The following is a 26,638-nucleotide window of genomic DNA, read 5'->3' on the forward strand; positions in this document are numbered from 1 at the left end:
CATTAAGCACCAAATTTTCAGATTATAAAAATTAGTATTTTTTTTTTTTTTTTTTTAAGTATTTGCTCAATTTTTAACATGAAGATTCATTTTTATTTATATGTTTAACGTAAAATGGTTCACCTATAAAAAATTTTGTTTTTACCAGTCTTTAACCAAAATAATCTTATTTACAAATGCCTGTTCAGAATTTTTACCAAAGAGGAGGGTTTATATTAAAGTAAAATAGTAGACAGCCCATCTAAAATTAAACAGTAGTTTTAAAAAGATTAATAAAAAAAACTTTTAATAAGAATTTAGTGTTCAATTAAAATAACTGAAGATAATTTTTAAAAATAAAATAAAGAAGTTTTGTCTGCTGAAAATTTCAAGATTTTACCTGACCACAACAAAATTAATTTTAAAAACTACATTTTGAATCAAAAAATTTAACTTACTTAAAAAAGACAGCGGGGGGGGGGGGGCTGTATATGTACGTCACCATGTAAGACTATGTTCGGTAGATTGAACCATTTCTAACTTCTTTTGAGAAATCTTCTGAAAGTTACCCTTCTCGAGAAATTCCTTGAAAAGATGTCTTTGCAAGAAAGAGTTTATAACCTAACTTCACTTTCTCCTGAACCAACACATCTTACATCCATGGCAAGAAATCGAAGATAAATCGAAATGATTTAAGAATAAACAGAAAAAGATTAGTGTTATTATTTTAGAATTTTTCTTCTCCTAAATTGATTGACCCTCTGGATTTGGACACTGCCTTCAGTCAATGTCTGCTATTTTTCCACAAGATGTTTTTTTTTCTTTCTCTTCCATCCACCTCCATTTACAATTAAAATAAAAATGTTGATAAATCATGGTTATTTCTAATCAAACAACAGAATTCATTAAATCCATAAAGATAAAAGTAAATGGTATTTATTCTTTAAAAAAAAAAAAAAAAAGGTAAAAAGAATAACTTTCAATTTTCGTATTAAAATTAAAAACTATTAAATTTTACAACCCCCTCTCACAATCCTTGATATTGCAAAATAAATTCGATATATTTACATTTAAATAAGTTCATAAAATAAGCAAATTAAATCTCGATTTACTTGAATTAATCCTGAAATTATGACGAACTCAACTAGTTAAAACAAATATAAGCATTGCAATAAGTATTTTTACAACTTTAATATTAAACAATTGTAAAAGCTAATTATTATTGTTTTTTTTTTGTTTTTTAACAAATTGGCAAAGTTCAGTAAAACAAATTTATAATTTCTATCATTGAAGAATAAAGCAACCATTAAAATTTTTTAAAAAACATTTTTCTGCAAATAATTTCAAAATTATTTAAAAGTATTATTTTAAAAATAGTAATTTAGGTGAAATTTTGCTCAAAGGACTGAACAAAATGTTCAAAAGATTGGTCAATCAATCCTGTGAATTGATGGTTCAATTGACATATGTATGCAGTGAAATGAATGTGTTGATGTAATCTCTGTAAATTAATACATGCAACGGTGTAAGTACTACACCGGTTTATTATTAAATCGGTGAATTTGCCCTCAAAAACAAAGGTGTCGATTTTAATTAAAATTTGCTATTGATAACAAAAATGGCAGATATTGAAAAAACAATATTCCTAGTCAGATAAAGTATTTTAAAAAGTAAATAAAATCAAAATAAGTTATATTTTTCTTAACATTGATATCAATCATATATATCATTGATATATTTTTCTTAACATCGATATCGATTTAAAGGAAAGAAAATAACCAGAAAAGAATGAAAGATTGATTTGTTAGATTCAAGGCTATTACAGTCTAACTTGAGAAATAGACTGACTTGGTTTTATATAAGAGATATAGATTATACATATTAGTATCTTCTCCAAAGTTCATGAGAATCAATTTTTGTTAATTGTTGTACTCCTACCTTTGGTGCGCTTTTTGTCCTTCTTGGTAACCTTCTATAGGTTCCAAAACATGTCAATTTAATACATCAATTAATTATGACTTATTTCTACATGAGAAAGTTATGAAAAAATAACTATGGTTTTAATGAATTCAATTTTTGTGTAAATATAAAAAAATGATATTGAGTAAATAAAAAAAAAACAAATCATATAAAATTATTCAAATTGTATTATATGTAAACTTGCATTAAAAAAGGCGGGGGTGGGGGAGTAACACAGCTCTTCTAATTTTTTTTTAATTAAAAAAAATTATACAATTTAACTAAATAAGACAGATAAAAAACGAGTTATTGTTGATTAATATCCATTAAGATGAAGATAAAAAATATTCTGTATATGAATTAAAAATAACAAATTAAAAATAAATCAATAATACTTGTAAACTATTTGTTCAAACCAAATTTTTTATACTGAATATGTTAGACATCCCATTCATTCTGAACCATTATTATTATTATTTTTTTTTTGTATATAACCAGCAGAGCGTTACCAACGTCGATCAAGCAAAAAATCTATCAGGCATGTGTATGAAGTGTGATGCTGTATAGAGAAAGTGAAACCTGGTCGGTCATGTGTTGCATGGAAAGAAATTATATGAGAATGATATGACAGATGGGTAATGCGAGTGTTAAAGACAGGCTTAGATACGATTACCTCAGAGAAAGAGTAAATCTAACTATAGGGAAATATCTGCAAAAACAACTGTTGGTATGGCCATGTTTAAAGAATTAATCAGAGTTCTTCGGTTATTAAATGTAAAACAATTGAAGTAATAGTGTTAGTTGTCAGATAGAGGCCAAGAAAAAATGGGGGGGGTGATAAGGATGGATTGAAGAGAAAGAGGGATAAATAAAAAAAAACTGGTCAGAGATAAATTTGGAAGTCAATTTTTTAAAGCCGTTTAGTGCATGCCAGTATGTAAACACAGGCGTTAAACTGAATATAAAGAGGTATAAATTGAATATGAAGATTAAAATGTAGACCAAGTTAACAGTGCAAATTATAGCTCATCATGTCTTAATTAAAGTTTAAAAAAGCAAAATACTTCCTCTGAAATAATTGGCAAGTATTTCAGGAGTATTGTGATGTGGAGGACAGTTTTTGCTACAGACATGCGCACATAACTTCCATAAGTTATTCTTATATTAGTTATCATAAACCAACCTAGAATTTACTTTGAAAATGGGTAAATGTAATTAAATTTCTTTCAATTTCAACCTGTAATGACTAATTTATTTTGTGGATTATTTTAAACAAAATCTCTTCTCTTTATAAATGCATAATGATTTCTCTCGTGTCATTAATAGTTGGTTTTGTTTTTTTCAGGTTACTTCAAGTAATTAGGTTTCTGAATTTTTGAGATAAGGATTATTTGTATTTTTGAAACTACTGTTCACTCAAGATGAGAACAGTAGTCAAAAGAATCCAAATATCAATACTTCGAGTTAAGTTACTATTTTTAGTAATGAGCAATTTATTTTTTTAATGCTGACATTTTTAAACTTAATGTACACAATATTGTGTCTGTGCATATAAAAACAGTCCCATCTTAAAGAAAATGAGCCATTTGTCAATACGGTGAATTTAATATAAGTTTTAAATTACCCCTTTCCACAAAAAAGTAAAAGCGGGAAACTTTAATCAATTAATTTTTTCCCCCATTACCAAATTGTGTTTCTGTCTATTTTTACATGGTTAAAATTGAAAAATTGTGAAAATAGCAACAAACAAGCTGAGGAAAATTGGCAGAGAAATTATTTACATCTCATTCTAAAATCTGATTTTTTTTTTTTTTAATTTATTAAAAGAATAATCCAACTTGACCTTTACTATTCTATGAATCATATAATAGAGATTCAAGACGGACATATATTGAGAGAGTTTCTAACAGTTTTTTTTGTATAGTTTTTTTAGTTTGAACTCATTTTCTCAAACTTAACATATCCAAAAGCACACACGCTGCCATTTATCTTTTTCATATATACCGATAAAGACTATGTTTTTCGAACAGAATAAACATGTTACGTTAAATAAAAACACTAAAAACTTATCCAGTTAGGTAGAAAAGTAACTTATCTTGCCTTTGATAACATTTATGTGTTATACATTTGTTTTTTTGACAACTTTTTCATATCTATGTGTATAATAAAACAAATATTAACTGTTGAAATAAATCTTACATATAAGATTTATTTCAACAGTTAATATTTGTTTTATTATACACATAGATATGAAAAAGTTGTCAAAAAAACAAATGTATAACACATAAATGTTATCAAAGGCAAGATAAGTTACTTTTCTACCTAACTGGATAAGTTTTTAGTGTTTTTATTTAACGTAACATGTTTATTCTGTTCGAAAAACATAGTCTTTATCGGTATATATGAAAAAGATAAATGGCAGCGTTGGCAGACAATGTTGCATTCCTGTACATTTTTTTTTATAGAAATAATGAGATTTTGATCAATATTTAGTCTGGTTTCATTAATAATTACAATTAATTTTCATTTATCACAAGACAAAACTACATTTGTTAGTATTTTTCACTTTTTCAAAGCTTGCACGTTAAGTTATAGACTGTGAAATTTGAGTTCTGGACCAATTGCACAGAAGATGGTAAATTTTCTAATTTCCTACAAACTTTATTCAAAATTTTGGTGGTTAATTGTGCTATCAAAACACATTTGGTATTAATGTTTATGTTTTGCAAAAATAAACGTGCCCAGTTAAAAAATGGTTTTAGATGTAATGTAGGGTTGGCATGATTAATTAGGATCTGCAAAATTTGAACTTTTTGAGATATCAGAATATTAGAAAAGTTTGTGCTTATTTTCCAATGCCAAAAACGATTCTTTTAATCGTCTTTGTTTTTTAACTGAACTTTCCATTGCTAGTCTAATAATAAAATGATAAATATTTATATTGATGATTTTAAGGTATCAGTATAAAAAAAAAATATTATAAATCATCATTATCCAAAGCTTACGGTAATCCCAATTTTTTTTTAATTTATAGCTAAATATTAAACCATTAAAAAGAATCTGTAATTGTATCAGAATTGGAAATTTAGGATAGAATCGCTAATTGTATCGGAATCTGGGGGAGGGGGGAATATTGGAATCGTTCCATCACTAGTATATATAAAAAATATATAATTTGGATTTGGTTTTGGAATACATACTCTTCATTCATTCCCATAATATATATTCTAATTATCAGTGTTGGTCTTGATTATGCTCAAAACTAAGATGATCAATCATATAAAGTCAAACTCAAATTTAAATGTATAAGAGCCATCCAGCCTTGATTGAGATTTGAAACCTAATAGGTGATGCTCTTTTTTCTTCCCTACAACCTGTTTCCCACAGAAGAGACGTTGTAAGCCTGTCTTTGGTCTATCATTATTTTCATGGCTGAATTCCAATCTACGATTCCTCCTTGCTAAACTTTCACAAAAAGCACTCAACTAGCTACAACCACTATATACAATTTCCCCACTCTCTAACTGTGCCTAAATCTAAATGCAGATTTCATGAAAAAAGCTTATTTCCCAGAACTGCCCGCCTGTGGAATAGTGTTCTGCTAGCCTGCTTCCCAATTGAATACAACATGGTAGTCTTCAAATCCAATGTAAGCAAGTTCATGTTGAGTCGTTCCCATAAATAATCAATTTCTACCCAATTTACACCATTAACAATTACTACACTATCACCTTACATTTATTAACTCTTATACTTGAGTGGCTTTCAGGTTTTGCTAAGTGGTGACCCCCCCCCCCAAAAAAAAAAATGAAATCTTTCAATTAAAATAGATCGAAACATAATTTACATGTTTTTGTCAGCTTCTCTTAGCTTGGTCATTATTGTTTTCACAAGGTTTAAATTGTTATAAGCTCTGATTTTCTTCAGGTGTCTTTTTTTTCATCAGTAACATTCTAGGAATTTCAAAACGAAAATAAAACCTCAGAAATATCAAATAAATTAAATAGTTTAAATGGATATGCAGTTTTTTTTTATATAAATTATTAGTCAGTTTCAAATGTAGAGATCAAAATATTTTAGCAGCGTTATCATTTGAATATGTAAAGACTTTAATCTTCAGCTATCAAAAGTTCTTTTGCATAAATTGTGTGAACGCAATGCATTATGGTCACTGAGATGTGGTGAATCCATTGGAAGAAGCCAGTTCAACCAACTGATGGTGAAGTCGGTCAGAAATACAAATATTATGATAAAAAAAGAAAAGAAAAAGGTCATTCTATATTTGATAGAGATTGGCATATCAGGTTAAAGAAACATCAAAATGTCAATGAATTTTAGGCAAATAAGCCAGCAGGAAATTATTGTACTTTTTCTTTGTATGCCAGTGGAAATTTTGAAGGCAAATTAAAAAGCAGAGGTTTTGTATTATAGACAATATAATTTAAAAATATTTTGAAAATGGCAATATTATGAATTGCCTCATTTAGCACGGTTGAATGTTGAAAGTTTTAAAATAAGTTTTGTATAAAATGTTTATATTTAAATTTCATGCTTTTTTTATGAAGATTTTTTTCCTTTTTAATGAAAATTAATATTAAAAAAATATATTTGATTCATAAAAACTCAGGTTCTTTAAAAGTTCATTCTATTTAAAATCAATTTTCTAAAGTTAATCAGGAGCAAAACAATGTTTTTAACATTCGAGAAAATCTCTTTAAACAATCAGTTTTACAACCGTATTTTGTATTTCTGTTAAATTCTTTTAATCTAATTTTTTTCAATCTTTGTAGAAAGAGAATATATTTGCTAGCCTAATATCTATAATAATTGCTCCTTTCCCCTAATTGGTAGTTCATTAACATTAAACTGAACTAACATTCAGATGAAACACAGGTTATCTGAAACATCTAAATATTTGATTTTCAAAATTCAATAACTGCTTGTAGGGAATTTGAGACTTGATGTATAATACTTAAGTTAAATATCTTTATAAAGTTAAGTATGTTTATATATTTGTACGTACATCAGCCATTCCTAAACTAATTAACCGGTCATTATGAATTTTGGAACAGCTGCTAAGTGCAAGGAGTTCAAATAAGGATTATATTTAGTTTTACTTTTGTGTAAAAAAAGTAAAAAGGTGATGAAAGTCCTTCAATAACTCTAATTATTGTGAAATTTTATCAATAAATATACATAAATTAATAATATTTGTATTATTGGAATATTTTAAATGGTTGGCTGGTTTGCTGCTTTTGTTTAACGGCATATTAACCCTTTTCAGGTTATTTCATGCCGAATCCAGTGATTTTGAAGAAAATATTTTTAATCGAATAGATCTGTTTTTTTCAAGTCGGTTTCTATTTAACCCATAGTTCAGACCTTATTACCACTCCGGGTCAGATTGGACCTGGGAGCAATGGCAATTAAGAGGTGGTTCCACACTTCCCAAAGCCCGTAAGCTGGGGTCTTACCATCGGATATAGTTTAAGGTCATATCCGGGACTATTAAAGGGTTGGGGGGGGGGCATGATATAGAAACCACCCTCCCATTCGAAAATTTAAATATTTTAGACTTGCATTAAATTTGATACATATTCATTAGATATCAATGAAGATTGTCTGAATTTTAATTTTTTTTAAGATCACTTAAGCCTTAAATGTTAGGCATATTTTAGACTCAAAATCATGTTAAAATTTGAATAAGGATTTTAGATATAAGATTTAATAGCATTATATGATTTTAATCTTTGTAAGTGAACATAAGTGGTGCAAAACTATTCTGTTCAGAGGGAATTTATTTTACTTGTCCTGCGACGAGTACCTAGTTCTATAAAAGTACATACATGGGTGATAATCGCTACTCTTAAATCCAGTGGATTTCAATGGTAAATTGTAAAGTGAAGCAAGAGCATCAAAGCAAAAAAGGAAAAAAATGGGGAAAAGGAAAATACATAGAAAATAGAAAAGATTCAAGAATTAAGACTAAGAAGCGTTCAGAAAAAATAATAGGAAGCAAAAGGATGAAAGAAAAAAAAAAGTGTTTACTCACAATAAATGCTACCACATTAAAACGAAATGGCCCAATTCGAATCTGAATCCAAAGATGAAATAGTTAAGAATTGAAGAAACCACTTTTATTATAGTTATACACACACACATGTAAAAACAATATGCACTCATATATATTATTTATTATACAGCCAAATCATTTCGGAATTTAATTAAAATATATCCAATGAGAAGTTAGCATGAAAGTAATGAGGATTCAAGAGTTGTTGCACTCCACCTCTAATCATCTACTCGTTAGCGAATGTGGGCGAGGCACATGGGAAAACGACAATTATCATTGGATGATAATTCAATTCTCTATTGAGGGAGTTTGTGAATCTGAAATATGAAATCCTACTATTAAAACATTAGAAACAATAATTGAAAAAATGACAATTCATGAGTTAACAGGAAGAGAATTAAGTTTCAGAATTTTTGAGATGAGGATTGATAATTTGTATGACCTGAACTATTGTTCTCACCTTGGATGCTATTTACACAACATTTCAACTGAAGCAATGTCTGACCGTTTTCAGATTCGTTTTGTCAAACTCTGAAATTTCTATGGAATTTTTAACAGAATACTTTATTCAATCCATGAAGATAGACTGCTCTTGTTCTGTCAACTATGACCGGGTAGAAGTCTTAGCATTTCTTAATTATATTCTTGTTACATTACACCAGTACTGAAAATTGGACCTTCAACCTCCAGAAGAAGGTTACTTAAAACTAATTAGTACTTAACACTTTATCAATTATGCTATGGGTCCATGGCAGTGTTTGGACGATTATTCGGAATAAAAAAAAAAAAAATCATAACTTTTGGAGGTATTGGAATTAGTATTGGAAAATTGTGTGGCTATTTCTGATGCCAAAAAACGATTCTTTCAATTATTTATTTTTATTTGATTTCATTTAAGACAAAATCTACTGCTGGTAGTAATAAAAAAATATTAGGTTGGTGCAAAAATGTTTTTTTGATGTTTTGATGTTTATATATAAGACATTTTTGCACCAACCCAATAAATATTTATTGATTGTAAAACAAAAATCTATTAGATCTCTCACAAGTGTATTTTTACGCTTCAGAAGATATGCGCACATTTAACATGTTTTTATGGTAATCGGCAATAAAAGTACAATTCTTTAGTTAAATATTTAGAAATTTACAAAGAAACAGAATCGGGAATTTAGTATGGAATCAGGAAAAATATTGGAATCGTCCCATCACTAGTCCATGGACCATTGGCACATTGAACATAAAAGCAGCCTACTGATCTTCCATTCAAAATTCTGCACAGATTCCCAAGTTGAACAAGCCGTGTGTGTGTGGTTCCCCCTCTGGTGCTGCATGTGAGATGACGCCACAAAAAATAGTGAATGTGGGAAGTGTGAAGGGCCAACATTGCCTTCACATTTTTGCCCACGTTTCAGAAAAATTTAATGGATGGGACATAAGTTATGGGGTAAAAATGTCATTTTTTGCAATTTGGGGCATTTGTGACCCCTTTTGAGTTCCTAGGAACGCCGAATCCCAGTGAAAATGAACAAACGGTGCAGTTTCACGCTTTAAGACATGTATATTTGAATTCAATACCATGGAAAACCACTATATAGACATATGTATCAAGTTGTTGAGTAACATTAAAAAAAGAGCTCCAAAAAGGCATGTTTTGTTTTAGCCCTAAAGTCCCAGAGGGATGCGAACCAGAATTTTGCCAAGGTCACCCATACTGAATTTATATTAAGAACAATGGCCTCCACATTTTGGCCAAGTTTCAGGAAAATCTAATGGATGGATCAAATGCTAGGAGGCAAAAAGTGTCATTTTGGAGCATTTCTTACCTCTTTTGAGCCCCTGGGGGCACTGAATTCCAGTGTAAATGGATAACGGTGCAATTTCAGGCCTTAACATGTGTATATTTGAGTTGACCACTGTGAGAAACCACTATATAGTCAGATATATCAAGTTTTTGCTGAGAAACATGAAAAAGAGCCACAAAAAGGTGCGTTTATAGCACTGACAGTCCCCAGAGACGCGAACCAGAATTTTGCTAGGGTCGCCCATACTGGATTTATATTAAGGACAATGGGCTCCACATTTTGATTAAGTTTTAGAAAAATCTAATGGATGGATCAAAAGTTATGGGGCAAAACATAATTTTTGGCCATTTTGGGGCATTTTTGACGTCTTGAGCCCCTGGGGATGCAATGGGAATTTTCGCAAAAAAAATTTTTTTTACAGTGCACATCTATTTAATGAAATAGAATTTGTGGCAAAATTTCAGGAAGGCTAATGGACAGTTATCTGACAATCATCAGGACTAACGGACACAACCGAAAACATAGGTCCCTCTCCGATACCAACAAGATGCACCTGAAAAAGGTTGGAAGTTATAGAAACCGAAATGTGACAACAACGTACAAGATGAGAAACAGTAATTAAAAAACAAAAACACAGGAAGAGAATTATTGGAATCTTCTGATACCAGAAAGAAAAATAAAAGGTAGGTTCTATCCTAAAAAAGCAGATAGTTACTTTGTGCTCTTCAAAATATACTGGAGAAAAATGAATGTAGTTGAACAAAAAAGAATTTGAAACAATCATTAAATTAAAAAAAAAAAATGATCAAAGAAAAGGAAAAGCAAATTACAAACGTTATGATAATCACTACAATACTCATTCCATTGAAAATGATGAGAAAGGTCACATTTTACAAACAGTTATTAACCACTTGAAAAAATAGCATTTTTATATCACAAAATCTATTTAATGTTTCAGAATTTTCGAGATGAGAATTGATTATTTGTTACATCTGTAACATCATAGTGGATGTTTCAGATAATTTTTTTCAAACTTTAGAACCCTGTATTTAGTTCAATAGAGTAGATTATTCTCATTCCATCAGTTATAAATGGATAAAAGTATTAATTTGTTATAATCTGTAGCAAGGATTAAAGTGAAAGCTACTCAGATTAAATTTTCTTGCATTTAGTAAAAGTTGTTATAAATTTATTTCACCCCTTTCTTCCTGTTAACTATACTGCACTTTTAACATTTGTATTATCCAAGAAAAGACTGAACAAAAAAAATGGAAGAAAAATTTAATTACTTTATTAGGATTCACATATGTATAAAATTAACATTGTAGGAAATGTATTCGTTTCATTCAAATCAAAATTAAAAATAAGTATGTAGGTCAAGCTATGGAGATATATTTTCAAAGAAAAGATGAAAGAAAAAAAAAAAAAAATGTTACAGATTTATTTCAATCTTACAACAAGGCTGCCGGCAACAAAATGGACGAATAAATAAAACGTAATAATAAATTGTAAATAGCAATACTTAAATAGATATCAGCGCTCTCAAACAGAAAAATTATACATATGCGTATGTCAAAAAAGTCAAGCATTAATTTGATATATTTATTATTGTAAACAGTACCCTCCATTCAACATAATAAAAAATGTGGGGGGGGGGGATTGCCTTGGATTTGAATGTGTGAAGCAACAAAATTTAGTCTTGCAAAATAGTTTTAAACAGCAAATTATATTAAAGTTCTGATTTTTTTTTTTTTTTTTAGATGAGGACTGATTGTTTATATTACTTGTATTGATCGGACTATTGTTCTCATTTTGAGTGTTATTTGCGCAACGTTTCGGTCAGATTGGCCTTTGACCAAAACGTTGCAAAAATAACACTCAAGATCCGAATATAAAGAAATTATATCTTTGGTTGAATGTAAAGAACCATTTGGGTAAACAAGTAGAGAGTTTGAATGTCTATTAGACATCATCCTTGACCGTTTTGGTCTTGCTATACAGGTGTTTGTCAGGACAAGATGATCTGAGGATACTTTGCTCTATAAGTAAACTAACTAAATATTCAAAATAGAAGACTATTCAGAACTCAAATAAGGCCCCCCCGACCTCATAATAACTACAGCGTAACTTGTACAAGTAATAGAGCACCTTCTAGTGATGCTATCATAAATAACATTAAGCTAGATACTTAACCAGACCAGATGAATTGATTCTGAAATTCGACAGGATCACAAAATGAATAATAAATAAATAAAAATTAAATAATATAATAAATAAAGTAAAACATAGTTAACCCTTTACTGCCAACATTTTTTTATGCAATAAATAAACTTTTTAATCATGAAACCTACACATGACGGAAGTTAGCATGTGACTGACGCCCGAACATAAACCCCTCATTCACTTGTTGAACCATACATAGACCTGTATTTTGAAGACCAGTTTGCCTGACAAACCATAAGAGTAAGAAATATATCTTTTACAGGTGTTTATTTGAAAGGCAAGTTGAAAATATGATTTAGCGGTAAAGGATTAAGTGACCGACTGGGGAGAAAAAAAATTAGTATTCTTCACGGCTTTACTAATTCCAAGTTTGACAAGTCAGGCAAATCCTTAAATAAACACTCGCATATCTACGTAAGAAATCAAGTGTTAACGTCAGATCCCCTTGATTTCTAAGTGCAAACGAGAGAGAGAGAGACGGGGGGGGGGATATATCAAGTACCTTCAAAAAGATCCTCACATCGGAATTACCAACCAGAAACAAAATAACTGGCATCAACCAACTGGGAATAGCTGCCATTTTCTAAGGTTTAAGTATTACTGATTGGCCACAAGATTACATCAATTGTCTTTACGTGAAAACCAGAAAAATGCTGACCTTACAGAAAGTTGTTTACCTACATCAATGTATGGACAAGACATACCTACAATAATAAAAAGATAGTTTGGCCTCATTGAAAATCAGCCATCATACCGAGCCTCAACAGTAAACATGGATCAATACATCAAGAGATCCAGTAATGGGAGATAAAAAAAAAAAGGGTAACCGAGCATCCCACTAAAATGCCTACCTCAGCAGATCCCAATTATAGAGTTTACAAAAACTTCACTAGAGGACGCTGAAGAGGAATATAGCACAGCAACCCTGATTGTATAAAAGGGAGGAGTACACAAAAAAGGAGCTGAAAATTAGGGAAGGATGGTGACAGCATGAGAGAACAAGGAAGTTTATGAAAGAACTTAAAGTTACATTGAACAAAGAAGTGCCAATGCAGTCCTAAGAATGGTAAATTTCCATTTGACGAGAAAATGAATTATTATAGCTGGACAAAATCAGGACCTACTCACAAATTAAAAAAATGATGTGCAAAAATAAACAACAAAAAACAGTACAAGTTTTGTCATTCGGTTGTTGAAAATCTGAGCCATCTAATGTCTGGATACAAAATCTTTTTAGCAGATAACCACAATACTGCTCATGACAACAAAGTATGAAGAGATCTCCCTTGGATGTTCTCACATGTAATGCAAGCTGTTAAGTTGGACGCTGACCCATAGCATCAAAACAGAAAGGTGACCGTGCTCTAGAACAAACACATACACGAAGGCAAATACATAAAAGTCAAGGCCATCAAACCATTGTTAGATGGAATAAACATAAAAGAACCGCTCATTTATGTAACTGTCTTGAATGACTATGGTATCAATAGAGCCAAATAAAAAAAAAAAAAAAATTTACAAACTACTAGGACCTCAAGAATGACTTGAAACTATGGTTCCTGAAAGAAAGAAATATTATATTGGTTATCGTAAGGGTTGCTACTACCATAGCCGACAAAATATTTTTTAGTTTAATCAAACAACAACAAAAAAAGAAAAAACCTAACTATAATCCCTGACAGACCAAGCTGAAGCAACGTTCAGAAGAGACAATCTCAATCTTCAAAAAAACCCTTGAATATAAATGTTGCAATATTTTGGACGTAGAATGGGGTATGATCCCACACAGTCGGACGATTCTATTTATAAACGATGCTGCAAGGAACTGACAAATCGAATTAATTCACGTTCTGCTACCAACCAATCAGAAATCAGAATTGCTCCATAAATATTAAACCTTTTCTGTAGCAATTTCACATGTTTTTTCCGTCTCAACACGGTAAGAATATTTTGCTCTGTGGAACTGTCTACTGCAAACCAGTCACCTCTCAGGACTTGTTTAACAACGAACCATCGGAAACTGTTCTGTCTACTACAAACCAGTCACCTCTCAAGACTTGTTTAGAACAACGAACCATCTGAGACTGTTCTGAAACTAAACATGGCTTACACTTCTAAAAAAAAAAAAAAAAAAAAAATCGTAAAAATAGTCCTGGACAAGATTAAAAAAATCAATTGTTAGAAAAGTATTTTTTTTAATTCTGTTATATAATGTTTTACTGTGATCTGAAGTAGATCCTAAAAGAGTACGGACAGTACCTTAAAAAAAAAAAAAAAAGAAAAAAAAAAATGAAATACAATATTTTAGAATTTAGTGGGTCAGTTTACTTACTATATAAAATTAACTTAAATAATCAACTATTTCCTGACCAAAAAGCGTTATTCATCACCTAGTTCTTAATCACATAACATATAAAAGATTATGTTTGTTGTATTTCCAAATTGACTGCAATGTTTTTGTTTGTTTTTTCACTTTTTCAGAATTCCTAATATATTTTAGTTTTTTTGGGGTTTTTTTTTTTTACTGCCTCCTCGGATTTAGTGTTAGGCTTAATAAAAGCAATTTTTTCTACAGCAAAATTAAGGAGTAGGGTCTGTTAAAAAGATAAAAAGACCCTGCCCTCCTATAAAGACAAAAGATATCCTTCATTAGCACCAACATTAATCCTAATTCAATGAAAGCAATATTAAAAAAAGAAGAAGGGTATTCTACTAATTCGTTAAAATTGAAGAAATAATTTAAAAAATTAAATAGCACAATTTCAAAAATGGTTACCTGTTCTTTCCTACTTTAGGTGATCAAGACCAGAGTAAACATTTTACATTAAATTCATATAGTAAAGTGGCCCTACTAAAATATGTATTTTTAATTTTTCAGCAATTTCCAAGGAGTTGATGTGTAATCGCACAAAATAGAATCTTACTTTTATCTTTCTGTTGTCAGTGTAGAGTTAAGGGTAAAACCATATCATTATGTTTTTATTTAAACAAATGTTAGTGTTTAGTTAAGGTTATTTTTAAGCATTTAACCAGATTTTTTGAAAATTTAAAAACCATCAACAAAGTCTATAAAAGAGCATACAATTAATTCACTTCAAAGTTTGAATATCCCACCAATTTCTTCTATTGCATTCTGCTGGTAAGCCCCCCCCCCCAAAAAAAAAAAAAAATTGTCAAAAATAGAGAGGGAGGGGGTTAAAAAATTGAACCAAAGATTTAAAGTTTTATTCTTCATAATAAATCTTTCTTTCATAGTTTGTTTGTAAGGAGTTGTGAGTATTTGTGAGACACCAACAAATTGAAATAGTGACATAAAATAATAAACCACACTATGACTTCTTTAGAAAGAAAACATACTAAATAATAAATGAAAAATGAGGTACAAAGAAAAAAAAGCACCTATTCCAACCTGTGCTCCAACTGTATCTCAAAGGTAAAAATTCAAAACAATCTTAATAACTGTCATCTACATACATTTTCCTCACATCTAAGTTTTCATTCGTCTCTTGTCTTACACTTCTTTCACTGCACTTCTTGTGTACCCAATACTTACATGTACCACAGAAAATTAAGTAACACATATTCCCTTACCACAAACTGAGCATAGGAACTTTCCTCTTTCCAGAGGATTTTTATTTAATCATTTGGGCTATTATACGCATCTTCTAGTTGTTGTTTTCCCAACGTTTCGGCCAATTATTCCTCTGGCCTTCGTCAGGTTAACCATGACGGGATAGGAATCTAAACTAATTCAATAATACTAGAGCCAATGATCAGCATTTTAGTCTTGGAGAAATTCTCTCTCAGACCTTTACTTTACATGGCATTCCTCCAAGTTTTTAATTCAACAAGTATGTCCTACATTCTTTTGCAGGCAAGTACTAAATCATCAGTATACAGCGTCTGTTTTAGACAACCCTTACAGAACTTTCCAGACAAATAAAAAGTTCACTAACTCAAATTAAGAAATGAAGCTTATTGCATCCACTCACCAAGAAATTATTATTAAAAAAGTGAAAATTACACAGTTGTATACTGCATCTGTTGTAGGTTATAAGGCATACAGCATAATTATGTTGACACACCGATTCTCATTAAATCACCGAAGTTAAACAATGTTAAGCCTGGCCAGTGCCAGATGGGTGACCACTTGGGAATACCAAGTACTGTATGTACCAGGACATTGAGACCTGTGACAGCTTCTGCATCCCACCTGACCTCCAGCTGTCTCCATCCTGTCCTACCACTGGATCAGGCTGGTTGGGACAAGAAATTGTGGTTGCTCTGGACAAACCAGCTTAACTTTAAACAAACTCTCAGCACATGCCATCCATCATCGCTAAGAAGATTAGATGATCTTCGTCATTCAAACAGAAAAACTATAGCAAGGCAAGGATCTATGGACAAATTTATTTTTAGCTGACCTTTGACAGCTAAATATTTTCATTTACTAACCAAATAGAAAAGTTACTAGCCAAACGTGATTTTTGGAATATAACATTTTCATTCAGTAATGAGTACATATATCATAAAAAAAAATTGTGTATTTTGTTTTTTTTAATAAGTAATTTTAAATATGCACCGAATCTTATGTTGTAAATTGAAGACATAAACATTCAAATTTCTTCAGATGTTTTATTTTAAATAGCCTTTGTTATATATATATATATATATATATATATATATATATATATTGTTCTATTAAACCTTTAATTGTTTAAATAATTTGACTTTGCTCGTTTTATTAAAAAAATAAATAAATAAATAAGAACTAAGACATTTTTCACTCAGCAATGAGCTTTGGAAGATTGTCCATGATAAAAAAAAATTTTTTTAAAAAACACATTCGCCAAAAGATAAGCGTTTTATTATTTCTAGCTCTCACTTGTAAAAAATCACTTGCAACATAAAGCCCTGTAATGTAACATAATATATTGTGTATTTATATTTTCAGTATTTACTTCAACAGTACTCAATACTGTTAAGAGCTTAGTAGTAGTATGAAAATATATGGTATTTAACCCAATGGTTTCATTGAAATGGGAATGAAACATGAATCTTTCTGTATAGCTTACTCACCATAAATATATTTTCATAATAATAATATATAACACACAGACACACATTGCCCTTTAAGTTCTTACTTGGCCTTTGACAGTCTGCATCCTTTTCACCTATACAGAAATAATTTCCGCATGTTCTAGAGCAGTTATTATGCAGGAAATATGAAAGGAAGAAGTTTAGATGAGCATATCAAGTGCAGGAAGTCAACAAGTATACAAGTCGTGTGTGTGTGTGGGGGGGGGGGGGCGGAAAGTAATAAAAAACCCATTAACATCTAACTCCAAAAAGAGGATTCAGAACTTTATTCTTATACAAAAATACCAAACAGTCAAGAGAAGACTCGCTAAGATAGTTTCTAATTTAAGTTGGCTTGTTATTTGATTAATCTGTTTTAAAAGCATATCAAACGTTTTTGCGTTATTTTGATGCCAAATACAATAATATTGTAAGTTAATGCTGGATGTCCACAGAACTGAAATATGTCCCAAACTGTTGCAAGATATGACCAGATACATTCTACATTAATCAGAGTACTTAGACAATTATGTTTCAGTTTGAAAAAAAAAAAGAAGGTACGATGCGGTAACATCTACTGTGAAGGATTTCTTGTTTATCAGTTATTGAACAAAAGTTGCTAATTTACTAATAGTTACTAGAGGAATTGTAGTCTTTCCAAAAGCATTCGTGCAATACTCCATCACAATAGAAAGTGAAACTTTGGTTTACTTTCGGCAGTCTTGTTACTCTTGCTTCCTTCCAATTTTATCCTTTTGTAGCAATATTAGATGTGAGAATGTAAGAACGGTATTTGTACCGTAAATGCCCATGTGAGGTTAAAAATAAAGAAAAGCGAAACGTTTCGATTAAAAATAAAAAAGGCTATATGACTGACACAGTAAATGGATGTGGCAGATTGGCTCTCTTTCATCTGTGCAACCAGAAAAGCCGACTGCATCCACTCATGGAGAAATTATTATATTAGCGAGACTTTGAAGATCCCACAATTATTTCCTTCACCTGTTGTATATTGCTGGCACGCTTAAAAATATTTCTATTCTATGGATGCACAGCACAAACACATACCCCACAATATTATCAGACAACCTTTGTTCAAAGTGAAACATACTTTTTAAAGTAACTTGATTAAAGTAGTTCCAGAATATATCCGGTGATAAGAATCTATCTCCAAAACTCATGTAGAAGTTTGTGACGTATTTCCATTCTATGGACGTCTGGCAGAAACTGACAATATTATTGTACCTTCTTTGCTATGCTATGCTTAATCCTTGTTAAAAAGTAAAAAAATTGTATTTTTATTAGTTCTACGTTTGATACAATGTAAATATCTGATGAAACTGAAAACAAATTTTTTTTTCATCGCATCTTTAGCAAACAAGTGACCCCATTTAAAAAAAAAAGGTAATAATAAAAGTATGACATAAAATTGCCTTAATCTATTAACAGGTAAGTCCAAATGTATTAAGAATGAAAATCTAAAATAAATTTGCTGACTGAAACTAAAACAGGATGTGTATTGTCTCCAACTGAAGGTCCAAGTTTGAATTGAACATAAATTCTTCATAATATCTTAACTGGAAAAATTTTGCACAAAGTTAAAAAATTGAACAGCTCATCATTGTTTAAGAAAATTTTTCTCAATGAAAAACAGATGTCAGAGATTAATGTGTGTGCATATGTGCGTGCGTAATTGAAACCGCTCTTCCCGTCTACTAAATGGATCCAACAGTTATCTGGAAATCTATTCACAGTACATGCAGTTTGGTATGCAGTTTCCTTTAGTCATAGATGCCGAGTTAGAGACCAGAACATGAAGAATAAGATCTAGCAGCAGGAATTATCTAACTAAAAGAAAAAAAAAGTAACGTTAATTTAGAGATGGTGGATAAAATGACTATATTAAATGTATTAGATTATAAACAACATTCTTTCACATAATTGCAGGCAGTTTTTTTTTTCTTCAAGATACATCATCAAATCTCTGTGGAAAGGTTTGGAATCTAAAATAGCATTTTCATCAAACTTTCCAGAATGAGAAAAGAAAAACTTGGAAATCATTGCAAAGAACAAAAAAACAGACAGACACTTACAGAGATAAGAGAATTTTAATAATAGTATGTATTTATTTCAAGTATGTATATATGCAGATATACATATATCTATATGATGAGAATAATAGAAATAGTATTCCGACGAGATAGATAAAAAAAGGAACAAACCAAGTCACGTTTATCAAGTATTAATGTAAGACTTCTTCAATATCTACAATAAAGACAAAATGTTGATGGACGTGTGACTTGGTTAGTTCCTTTTATATCTCTATGTATAACTGCGTTGACACACCGGTTCTCGTCAGAGAAGTGAAGCAACGTTAAGCCTGATTAGTATCAGATGGGTGACCATTTGAGAATTCTAAGCGCTGTATGTGCTCTCTGCTTATCTTGGCATTTGTTTTCAGTTGTTTCGTACATACACTTCACTTGCCACTGGTATTTAACAATGTCGACTCAGGAGAGGTGTGGTTAGAGATTGCGCACCTCCTGTCACAAAAATTTCACACGCAGGCACCCCTTCGTGAGTATCCATAGTCTGTTAAAGACTGAAGGAGCCCTGTATTTATCTCTATGTACACTTGTAAACTAATTAACTGATCATAATGAATTTTGGAACACAGCTGCTGGGCATACAGGATCCAAATGTACACTATATTTAGTTTAACTTAGTTTTGTGTAAATTGGGTAAAAATAGAGGAGCTCTTCATGGAAATTCAGACATCAATTTTTGTGAAACGTTTTCTTCACTCGCTTGGTGTGTGCTTATGATTTTCTATCGATTGATTACACCATTATAAACATACCTGACTAAAAAAAATGAAAGAAAAAAGACAAAACAAAATAATCAATTGATTAATTATACAAGAGTCCATTGTGTTAGGATTTAAATTTTCTTACTCTAAGCAATCTTTTGTGCAAGAAAGAAATTGAATCTTAATGATATCTTAAGTTCGTTTTCTGTTTTTGTAGATGAGCTATTAAGCAACTGCCAAGCTAGGTCAGATTACATGTACTATATATATATATATATATATATATATATAAGCAGGAGAACATTCTGACAGTGCTTCCAATAACAGGTTTACAAAGAAATTTTAGGCAAGCACAAAAATGCTCATTTTTAGCTAATTTGAAATCCGTTTTTTTCACATCACCTCTATTTTTTTTTAGATGTGCATTTTGTGCATGTACGGTACATAAAAGCGTATATGAATTCAGAGTTAATTTTAATATTGTGAGAGTTATGGCTTATTTTTAAGTTATTATGCACTGAGCTCCACACATCTGTTATAAACCCTGCTACAATAGACTAACTGCATGGTTTAATGGCAAAGGAAAGCGGCTTTCAACTTTGCAGTCCCAATTGTTTGGAAAGAGCAGTGAAACCATACATATGATGATTGTTATTTTTGCTTAACTAATATAACTGGTTTCAATGCATCTTCTAGAAAAAGATCAAATTTGAATTCAGCCCACCCAAATTAACAAAAAACAATTATCCCCATTCTTGCCTCAGACCAAAAATTTATTTTTGTAAACCAGTGTAATTAGATCATTAAATACGTTTTACTGTCATCTATTTTCATTAATATGCACTTTCTATTAAGTTATTGAAACTAACTTATAAAAAGAAAAATGATCTTATTGACAGACGAGCAAATATATATAAAAAAAAAAAAAAATTAAATATTTGAAAACATTTTGGATCGTCTTACATTAGTTTGTTTATTTTTGTTAATAAAAAAGAAAATTTGTTTATTGAATTTTATATGTAAAGATTAAAATTCTGCTGTGATCACGTTTTATTTCAATAGATATAATTACTACAAAAAACCTTAATGAGGAAATTTGATCAGTTTGAAACTTAAAAGATTGTTAGAATAGGCAAAAAAAGCGTACTACTTTTTATACCTTTGAAATAGGTGCATATCTATCTATATTAATAAAGTAGCCACAGGAATTCCCCTCTGGAAAAAAGTATTGTAGGTTTACAACAGATGCTGCATACAAATTCAATACAGCTAAGCTAATAGCCACTATCTTATGTAGCTTTTGAACATCTTTGCAGACACATTCAATTGTGATAATAAAATACATTACATCCTAGGAGCAACACCATCACAATCAAAACATTGTTAGAGGAAGGGGTACCTATTTTCCTCTCTAAATATTTAATCCTATCAAGGCACAAGGCAACCAGTTGACACTGAGAGGAAGTCTACACATTCCACAGATTCTACACTTACGCCGCCCATAACTAGTTCATACATACTAATATACCATTATCTTTTGCCGTAGTAGAATCTAAAAATAATAAAATCTCCTTCGAAAAAGTCCGTTGCCTCTGATTGGTTGCTCTCTAATTTTTTTATTCCAGAATCATATCATTCTAAACGAACACTTCAGAACATTACAATATGGCATCGCTAAGACAAATATTGATTCGCACAGCATCAATTTCAGTTAATAGACACTTACTTTTCAACATATAACAACAGCGAACAAAGCGTCCACCTCTTAAGTAACTAATGACTGTTTAAAAGATATATTTACTACTAGATACAATATGTATCTTCTAGATCTTTCTTTCTTTCTTCGTGGTTGACAACATCAAGATGTAAACAACATATGGGGATAGTGTTTTGCAACTATTGCATACTTACACCTAAAAAATTAGTAATAGATGCTGTAAAGCTTACATTTAACTAGAATATACTTTTTAAAGACTATTGCGGTAAAATACTTGCATGATAGATTCTGAGAATACATTCTAACAAAACAAAAAAAAAACACTCTTTTACAGGAGGCAATAGTGCTAACAAACAAAAAACAAATACAACCATGATAATCACTCAAAAACAGAAAATTAAATACTGGTAATCTTAAAATTATCCTAATGTTTTACAAATACTGGCAACTTATTTTTAACAATTCAGCATGTTAGCATGTGCATTAAATACTGGAACCCTTAAAATCTTACTAACAAAAGGCCTGAGAATTATTGTCATTTTATCACGCATTGCTAACTCTTTCCTTGCGCAGATGGAACTCATAAAATGTGAACAAACATATTGCTCTTTCTTTGCACAGACGCAACACTCTCAAAATGTAAACACAGCATTGGTTTGGGAATGTAAATATGCACAAAATATGTGCCACTACCCCCCCCCAATTCTTTTACAGGTACCAATATTTAATTTTCTATTTTTGAGCAATTATCAAACCTTTAATGATTATTAGGGCTGTGACAACAGCATATTCTTTTCATTGTTTTGACTCTTTGAGTATACATCCTCTAATATCTTATGTTTTTATATAGACTGATGTGGTTCTCATTTGATTGACTGTGTCTTACTATGTCGGATATATACTTGAGAGTCAAAAGAATGAAAATAATATTCTGTTGTCACAGCCCTAATGATTATATATTTGTGTTTTTTTTTTTATGGGAAGGGGGCATTTTCTATTCCTGTTGATTTAATTTAATTTTATACTTTTGACCGATTACCTAAACTTCAAAGCTGCGACTTATGTCAACACTCTTTTTGGAACTAAAACGCTTACAAATAAGTTAAAATGCCAAAATATTATGCAGGTAGGTTTCAAAGTAAATTTTATTGGCTACGAAAACACTGATTTTGTTTTGTTGTTTTTGTTATTACTTTTACTTTCTGTGGAGTATTTTATTAAAAATTCTTTTTTCTAACCGATTATCGAAACTTCGGAGATGTTATCTTTGCTCTTTTTTTTTTTTTTTACTTATACATGTTACCATGCTGGAATTATTACGGTATTATTTAGAAAACCCATTCTTCACATACAGAAGGGGGAGTGTTTTGTAATTATTCTGTACTTTCACCTAACAAATTAAAAAAAGATGTAAAACTAGAATTTAATACTGTTTGTGGGAGATTTGATTCCCCTCAACCCTCTAAAAAGAGGAAGACTTGAACAACAAACAGAAACAGCCAGGACTACTTTTTTTTCTTGGTCTTAATGATGAATGCCCTAAAATTGATCGGTAAGAACGTGTGTTAGAGTTACTTAAAAAAAAAAAAAAAAGAAAATGATTGCAGTATACAGAGAAGAAAAACGATGGCTGAATTGAAAGATACTGTCATCAGTAAAAGGCAGTTATCTACCACTGAGTTTGATTACTCTAAAGAGTTAATACACAGTTACAATCCCTTACTTCGAAAAGTTTTTACTTATTATTTTTCTAACGGACCATCTTTTGTAATCTTTGGACGTTATACTGATTTAGGCATGACAAATAAGTATGTAATAATGTTTTTCCCTTAAATGCTTTTTTTTTTTTAATCAGCCAGTACCTGCAGGTTATCGCTCCATACCAGCACTAATCGCAAGTAGCAGTGCTGACAATCACAGACAGTAGCTTCCTCTAGCTACCAATGGAAAATAATACCCAACAGTGGAAGCTAGATTATTTAATTTGGGCCATGGCTGCCAGTGTCCACTATTTTCCAGGAACGGCAGTGGCCACTAACAACAGCCATACTTTAATTTGTTTTCAAGGGGAATGTCATGCTTCCACTAGGCAACACCAGTTAACAGGTCCTGCTAGTATGTAAATAAAATACATTTTTTGATAAAGAGCAGAAGACTGCTCGAAATAAAACTTTAATTTTACATGCTTTTGTTTTCCACAAGTCTATTTTCATTTGTCAACTGTGAATTAATTCCTTCTTAGCCAAGAAACATTTTAAATTTTATTTATACAAACAAATTAAAATAAATTAAAAAAAAATAAAAATTTATATTAAAAATAGAGAAAAAAAGTTACATCAGAATACAGCTCTACTTGCTATTCAGCACTATCTTATAAACATTAACTTTATTGGATTCACATCAATTAACCAACAACCACATGCACACATGATATAGACATACTCTCTGAACTGTAAATAATGTCTATTTTTAATCCTTGAAACTCTCAATTTTCATAATGCTTCTTAATTATTTCAGTTTTTTCATATATAAAAAATATATTTAAAATGTCCCCACCCTCCCCTTCACTCTGTAATAATCATACTTAGGATTTAGTTAAAAAGAAGTCACAGAAAAGGAAGTCTAGCGACATCTTGTCAAACTTTATGTATATGTATTTACTCTCTTTGAAGTAGGAATCGTGACTATTTTTCATGCTTGCAATTATTAAATTTCGTAACTGGTTGTAGTAGAATGCTAAGGTTAATGCGAGTTGGATGATGAACAAATAGAATAGACCAAAAACTTCAATTCTCCAATGTTGATTCTTAATAACTTGTGCAAATTAAAAAAATAAATAATTTAAAATAATTTGAGACATTTTTTAATTACATCATATTTTTTGTTTGGAATTTGCTGACTTCACAACCATGATTTGAAACAAACAACACACATATAAACTATGCAAAAATTGACCTAGTTTGAACCTAAAGGTCAAAAAAGGTCAATAATAAGGTTAGAAGAAGCCATTAGTTCATGTAAAAGTGAGTCTCCATCCAAATGTAAAACATCTCTAAAAATAAGGATATGATGGAATTAGAACTGACCTTGATTTTATCAACAAGGCGTGGGGAGTCTGCATTTGAACTGAACACCGGAACGGTAACATTTAACCCTCTTAGTGTGCTATTGAACCACAACATGCATCATCAAATCTGAGGTTAGCAATCAAATCAATGCACACATTTGTGGTTAACTCCAACCAAGAAACAAATACGGTTTACGAATCAGAAGATATCATATAAGATCAAACTGATGACTGCAAAATTCAGACTGACTCCAAGAATTCCAAAATATCTGATTCAAACCCCTTAAAGTGTTCCCATATTTAGTAAGTAGAATTTTTATGAGTCAGATTGCAACTGTTTCCAAAACCTCCAACTCATTCAAACTCAGCAACCTTGACTATGAATGCTTTGAAAATTGTTTTTAATTTTGAAAAATTGCCTGAATAAAGGAAGATCTAAAAACGAGAAGCAAGAAAAATAAATTATCTATAAAAATAGAAATATTTATGAAAAAAAAAAAAAGCAATGGATGGTTTTTATATTTACTGTACATACTGTAAACAAATCTAAACTCACAGAAAAAATATTGTTATTCTATCCATTTTAGTATTTTTTTCCCAGCTAATCAAATTTACTTTATCAAGGTAAAAATGCCACTCGAGGATAAGGTTTAATGAGATGGATGAATTGTTCGTTGAAAGATGAATATTATGTGAGAATTAAAAATGATGTATGAAATGAATACCATATGAGGACGGTTTATGCCATCTGATTTGTTGATATCATAATTATAAGAAAGCAGTCCTGTGCTATGAGAATCTGTTTGAAAGAAACATTGTTCATGGAAATTCTGTTTGATGTTATATATTTAATCTTTCATAAATGGTTGTTTCTTTGTTGTCAGCTTAATCCTGCCAGACAACATTGAATCCTAAATAAGCATTCTGTATTCATATGACCATTTCACTTCAGAACGGTATATATATTTCATGGCATAACTTTAGGAGATACTTCCTACAACATAGAGAAGTAAGGAGTAAGACTTTAGTTCATCCTTACGTTACCAGGTGGAGGTATACAGTATCACAACTGACTTGTTTCCTTGTTTAACTTTCTTTGGTTTTCATTCATAAAAAACTTTTTTTAATGGATGAACACAATAACAAATATGAGAAACTAAAAATTATTTTAAAAATGTAAAATCACGAAATGAAAATAGATGAAAAATATCTAAGAGAAATATACAATGAAAATTGCAGTTATTTCACTACTTCGTTACAATGATTATTTATTGAAGGAATTCTAATACATGGGTGAGGAGACAAAGTAGTTTTCTAGAAAAGTTTTCTTCAAGCAACTCATTAGTTGGGAGGTGACTGTGGTTCAGTGTTAATAATATGAACTAACGATCTGAGTGTCCCAAGTTTGAATTCAGTTCATTCCACTAAAAACTCACTTTCACTTGGGATGTTGGCCACCTTCAAGAGGTCCCTCCTGGAGTATCTGATGTCTTTCTAGAAATAATTTCAACTAGAAAAATATTGGGGAAACCAATGCAATCAATAGAATCTTCAAATTCATCTATGATCATGAACTCATAACAAACTGACCTGTATCCATTTCAAGATTAAATAAGCAACTTTTTCTGCCCACCCTTGCCTTTCAATTTGAAAATCAATTTTTAGGTCTTCACATCAGTGATTTCCATCAAACAGTGTAGCAGGACAAGAAAATGATTCAAAGATGATCATGGATTTGAAACAGTTCCATAAACATCTACATGTAACTGCATTGTTTTATATTTTCTGGATATCAAATGATTATATTATAAAGTAGTTGGGTCTAATGTGTTTCTTTACAAAACACTTGGTTATCTGTATTATTTGAATTTATCGGACTACTGCTTTCATCTTAAGTGTGATTTTCACAATATTGCAGTCAATGTAACCC

General features: G+C 30.6%; 1 protein-coding gene across 8 annotated transcripts in view; it reads right to left on the reverse strand.

The window, feature by feature from the left end:
* LOC145256434 (serine/threonine-protein kinase PAK mbt-like) overlaps positions 1-26,638 on the reverse strand; it is a 253,669-nt gene that overhangs the window by 211,291 nt on the left and 15,740 nt on the right. For 5 of the 8 annotated variants that reach the window (XM_080115334.1, XM_080115327.1, XM_080115331.1 and 2 more), the window contains exon 2: positions 7,991-8,032. The exons of the other annotated variants lie outside the window; for them this stretch is intronic. The gene's annotated coding sequence lies outside the window, so the exon portion shown is untranslated. The remainder of the gene's footprint in view (positions 1-7,990; positions 8,033-26,638) is intronic. 8 annotated transcript variants of the gene reach the window in all.

Source organism: Euprymna scolopes, chromosome 32 (genome assembly GCF_053919585.1).
Source record: "Euprymna scolopes isolate OS-2025 chromosome 32, ASM5391958v1, whole genome shotgun sequence".
Taxonomy (NCBI): Eukaryota; Metazoa; Mollusca; class Cephalopoda; order Sepiida; family Sepiolidae; genus Euprymna; species Euprymna scolopes.